Source organism: Chondrus crispus, genomic scaffold (assembly GCF_000350225.1).
Source record: "Chondrus crispus Stackhouse genomic scaffold, scaffold_2, whole genome shotgun sequence".
NCBI classification, from domain to species: domain Eukaryota; phylum Rhodophyta; class Florideophyceae; order Gigartinales; family Gigartinaceae; genus Chondrus; species Chondrus crispus.
In genome coordinates, this window is record NW_005179057.1 from 801,828 (window position 1) to 807,670 (window position 5,843).

A 5,843-nucleotide genomic window follows, 5' to 3' on the forward strand; every position below is an offset into this window, starting at 1 on the left:
CGTATCGCTGCTTTTGTAGGTGCAGATGAGGAAGCCAAAACGGGAGCAACGGTGTCTTTCTTCTCGCACTTCCACTTCTTGACAAATTCCCAGTCCGTGTCTTCCGCACATTCGTATAGGTACTCATGCGTAGAAACCTCTTTCAAGTGGTGAAATAGCATAGCAGTGAGTTCCCTAAATGCGTAATCTTGCTCCTTGGTCCTCTTTCAAGCAGTAGGATGCGCATGCTTCAAATCCATCGCGGCGTTTCGGTGTCCCCGGAATGTATGGCTCTGTGACGTAGGCGCAAAGCCGCTGTCGCTCTCACCGAGAACGATAAAGATTCCACTTGATTCCTTGAAGAGAACGTACGGGGAAATCATTGAATCGCAGCTCTCGAGGTCTTTTTCGCCAAGGATGTCCACGCCTTTACAATGAATTGAACGGCGAAGCCCAGACGATTTCCGCAGGTATAGCTTATCCGAAACGGACTCGAAATCTTGTTCCGGCGTTTCCGTTCTCTCTGAAAGTAGTCCACAGCAACTTTCAAGGCGTGAATGTAGATAATAACCTCGAATGTATCAGGAGGCTTGGTAGCGAAGTAAGACTTAGACAAACTTGACACAGCATATCTGTTGCCCTTGGCTGGAATATACTTGCTCCCAACCACTAACGAGGGGCTGATCTTACCCGTCGCGAAGGGCATCTCGAAAAGTTCGAGGACTCGAGAGTCTTTCTCCCCGTACATGACAAAGGAAACTGCAGATTTGAAGATCTGCTTCACCTGTTCTGTGCCGAGCTCTCTGAGAATAGGTGGTCCGTCGTTGAATAAAGACCGAAATTTTCTGAGATCTCTTCGCTTCCTATTTTTGTTCAGCAGTAACGCCTTTAGTGCTTTGACCGCGCTGTCATCATCTTGCTTGTGTATCCAGCGTGGTACATCAGACGTCCTGGATTCGCGAAGGTTGAAATTTGTTCTGAATTTCTCGCTTCTCAGAATGTGAAACAAGTCAGTGAGACACAATTGGGCGAAGCGGACAGGAGCGGAAGTCATAAGTCAATGGTGATTATTTTCCGAAGTGAAGTTTGGAAAAGTAAGGACTGCATGGGCTTTTAGAGACGGCGTAGTAAAGAAAAGGGTATGCTTCGGAAAAGTGTTCTGGCGAACAGTTGTTATTTGCCGGTCATGGTTCGCGAACCATGACTAGCAAATCTGGACTGTTATTTTTTGTTAAAATTACAGACGTTTATACTTAGCTGGTCATGGTTCGCGAGCCATGACCAGCAAAATATGGACTGCTACTTTTTTGTTAAAATTATAGGCGTTTATAATTTGCTGGTCATGGTTCGTGAGCCATGACCAGCAATTCCCGACTGTTCGCAGGAGCACCTTTTCAAAATGGGACGACGCTTGCAAAGTACCAGCATCCCAGGTCGTAAAAATCAGTAAAATCCGTAAAATTGGGTAAAAAAACTAGGCCCCTAACTAGGAAAACTATCTGAAGGGAAGTCGTACCTTATCTCGGCGTGTCGTGAGGAATACCAATCATCCGGGATCCCCATTCATGCATCTCTTTGCGTCTCTATCACATTTGTCTTCCCCGCATATCTGCATATCCCTTGCAAGGAAAGCCAGTCTTTCGCGTTAAGTACACCCTTGTGAAAACCATGCCAAATGCAACTATGCGTGGTCGAAGATCTCGACACCATGGGCGTAGCCGTGCCCGTACCGGAAACAGTGGTGCAACAGGGAGTGCCCTTAACGAATCCCTTGTCCGCAAAGTCCTCGGACGTGACTATGGCAAGGGTTTAGAAGCTCATGGCATCAAGAAGGGCGTCCATGTCAAGCTGTTCGCAGTTGTGAGAGATGTAGTTATGGAAGTGGGGACTGCGAAGCTGTCTACAGCTGGGGACGAGAGTGAAATTGTGCAACGCAGACTACACTTGCATAAACTTCCCCAAACCGCGAAAAAAGACCTCATGGTCGTAACGGGTGCATCGCTCACGACGGATGCAAGTAATCATCCCTATCCCTACAAATTCAAAGGAGATGAGGGACCACCTGAAAAATTATGTGATTTGCACACTGCTGGCCTCTACGCCTGGGATACGAGGATGATGATTCCAATAGAAGCTCAGGCCGAAGAAGAGAACAATCCTTCCGGTCTGAAAAGTTCGGGTGAATTACAGCCCGCACCGAGGCCAGCTGATTAAAGGCCGAAACCCGAAGAAGCAGGAGAAATGGAAGCTGATATCGCTTTGACGCCTGTGCAGCCGCCATATCTGGGTGCGGCAGAAGGAGAAGAAGTCATTGAGGTTACCCCGGCTATGTCTGCGCAAGTGATTGACGTTGAAAAAATGGTTCCTGCCGCACCAGAAGATGAGTATCTAGGTGATACGATCGAGCTCGCTGAGCACGGAAAAGATGTCAATATCTGCTGCTAGGACATGTCTGCCTACGTGAGAGTGGAATTGAGCGTTATTCTGTCCCAAGTTCTCCAGCCACCTTGTACACTTCGGAATACTGCAACCAAGTATGTCAAACGGCTTGAGGAGGGCTTCATAACCTACGGCTACGACTACGGAAGCGGGTTGATGACAATAACTATTCGTCGTGTTGAGAACCCAAATGTGGGTGATGTGGACCTTGGTGGCCTCGTCATGGAAAATCGGTTGGCCGATGATGGACACGGTAGTGAGGTCGTCTCAAGGTATTTGAGGGGTGATATACGTGCGGTTGTTGTCGATGGTCTTCATCGTCGGCAGAGCATGAAGAATATATTGCATACTCGAGATGAGGAACCCGGGCTGAAATGGCTACATGAACCGCTCCGTATGGTGCTTATTCTTCGCCGTGATGGGAAGGACATGAACAGCACCGAGATGCTTCACCTTCGCTCCCATCCGAATCAGGTAGCATCGACAGTGCCTTTTTTCGAGAGCTTGGAAGAACATATTCACGGTGTCCTGTCCTATCTCAAGTCTTTCGCATTGGAAACTGGCCTCACCGTCGATGAAGTAAGGCCGTCGAATGTTGCCGCAGAGATGTGCACATCAGAGATTATTCCGAACATGAAGAAGCCCACGTATCGCCGCTACGCAAGGATTGCCAAGATTTTCGCGAAATATCCCCGTGCATTTGAGAGGCTGTTGTCCTTCAAACCCGATGAGCGACCGAAGATTGGGGCTGTGCATCTTGACCACAGCAAGTTTTACGAGGTCGATGAATGCGGTGTTATGCTCTTCCTGGATAGCATACATGCATATGTCCGCAACCCTGCATCTCCAGGGGCATTTGACGCAACTCCCTTCTTTGGAACGGCTATGGAACTTTACCAGATTTGTCGCCGTAAGTTGAACCTATATGGCATTCCGGGACGACTGTCCTTTTCGGAGTTCCTAGAAGTACAAGTGAAGCAACCAAAAAACAAGACAAGTTCCATTGGTGATCTTTTCATGAACAGTATGAGATTTTTTTCCAGCAAGAAGGTAGATGAAGATAAGAACTCGCAGAGATCCTCACGTTTTGGTTCAAGAATAACCTCCCATTTCGAGCCGAGACAAGCCGGGAATAAGCCCAAGGCAGCGGCAGCGGCAGGTGCGTCGAATTTTACAGCGGCAGTGCCATCTTCTATCGTCGTCAAGTCAAGTGCCTCTGGTAGTGCGATGACACCCGTGCTGTCACCCGCCAAAATAGGCTCGAGGACGCCCATCACATCATCTCCCGAACCAGCCCCATCTCGTCGCAGTGGTCGTAAGCGGAAAGCGTCACCTCTTCCTTCACCTCCTATTAAAGTCTTCACCACGACTGAATCCCGTCCAAAGGCGAAGAAGAAGGCGAAGAAGAAGGCCACTTGGGCCAAGCAGACTGCCACGAACACACCGCTTTCTGTCCAACCTGTCCGACCTCCGATCGAAATTGTTGATACAGACGGGTCTCGTGAGCCCCTCCTACCCAAATCTGAATTGCCTTTCCATGACTTCTTGCCTCCTCTGCTCCCTGTCGGTTACAGAGATGCACCCGTTTACCGTGGTGAGGTTGACCCTTGGTGGAAAGATGCCCTGCTGAGGACTCCCTCCAAAGTCGTCTCTATTGCCGATAAAGTGCAAGCCGACGGAGGCGAATTGCACCACACTCTATTGCTAGAAGCTTTGCATATTCCCTTAGTTCATAGAGCTCAAAATGTTGTGGACGTTGAAGCTTTGACCTATATGCATCGAGTGACCTGGCTCATGGCTGCTCAAAAGCAGCACCTCCAATCAATGAGGCAGGCAATCCCCGTTTTGGGTCACTCAGAAAGTGAGCTAGATTGGGATACGGTAACGTCGTCCTTTGAGAAAGGGAAGGTAGGGCACACTTTATGAGGAAAGAAATGCTACTGCAGGAGCGTGGGTTCTGCATACTGGAAGGTTTTGCAGAACCACACTCGCTGGGCAAAGAAGTGATACAGGCCCGGCAACCCCCTCTTAGCATTTTGGACACGGGCACTGGTATTCAGGAGCTACTCGACCACTATCTTTCAACGTTTCCAGGAGAGAATGCGCTGAAAAAGGAGAAGAATCACACTCTTTAGAACCCGATAGTCAACTGAGGGGAGACAGAAGGTGATAAGGAATCCCGGAACGAAGCCAAGGCCCGTTATTCCAGCACCAGGATGTTGCTCATTGAAGAAACCGAAGAAAACCCAGAAAATGTGTGGGCCTCTGTTCGTCGAGCTATGCTTGATGCATGGTTGGGGCAGTTGGCTGTACTGATTGGGCTCACAGATGGAGTGTTTGGAAAGATGCGCACGCCGGTGACAGGCGGACGCCTGCTTTTAACTGGCAAGAATTGCCCTTGCCAAGTACCGCACAACGATTTTCAGGTGGGAAGTCGGAATGAGCAAGATAAGTGCTCGGGGTACTTCGTCATGGTGAACGGTAATGACTTCTTCCCTATCTGGTTCTGTGAGTACTCTCATAAGTTTGTATTCAAGTCCGTGGTTGAGCTGGGACACCTGTCAAGAGGTTTGACACTACGCAAACTCACCGTTCCCCCCTTCTCCGTATTTGTCGGTCATGGTTATGCAACGCATGCTGGCGCAGGTTATGAAAGTCGCCTATCAGATAAGCTCACCACTCGCTACCACCTTTATTTCATTCCAGAAGACGTATCTCTCCCTGATTCAGTAGTATTTGCCTTCGGGGATTCGTTGAGGTTCGAAGGGGACGATGTTTTGGAAATAATCGAGAAGGAGCTGTGCGAAAAGGGGACAGAAGGTGAGAATAGGATAGAAAGGACCGCTGCCAGAATTGGGCCATTGGCGGGAGAGCACAATGATGAGGACGGAAATGATGTGGATAGAAGCCGCGGCGAAAGAAATGCCAATGCTGATGATGATGAAGACAGCGAATGGAATGCCAGTGCTGATGATGACGACGACGATTTCCAGACCAAAAGCGATGCAAGCGATGGTGATTCTTGCTTAACAGTTCAATAAAATCCTTCCGCCAACTGCCTTCACCCCTGAGCAAATCGATGCCCTTAATGCTATGCTGCAGATGTCAGGAGGTTACTTGTTTGGTTGTTCCTTGTTTTGTGTTGTTGGTGGGATGCTGAAAGTCGTCTTTGGGAGGAAGGGAGGAAGGATGGAATAGAGAATCATGTTCGTCATCCGGGTCAGTTGCAATAATGGGACGGTCATTGTCGTAGATGTCGTGGTGGTGTTCCTGATCGTCGTGGACAGCAACAAGTGTAATCAAGTAAATTTAGCCAAAGCACTGTTCCGGCGAACAGTCGTGATTTGCTCAAGACTGCTAGCTGGGTCACTTTCGCCTGAACTGTGTGAAGACATCTTACCACGTTAGTTGCCGCAGTCCAGCTC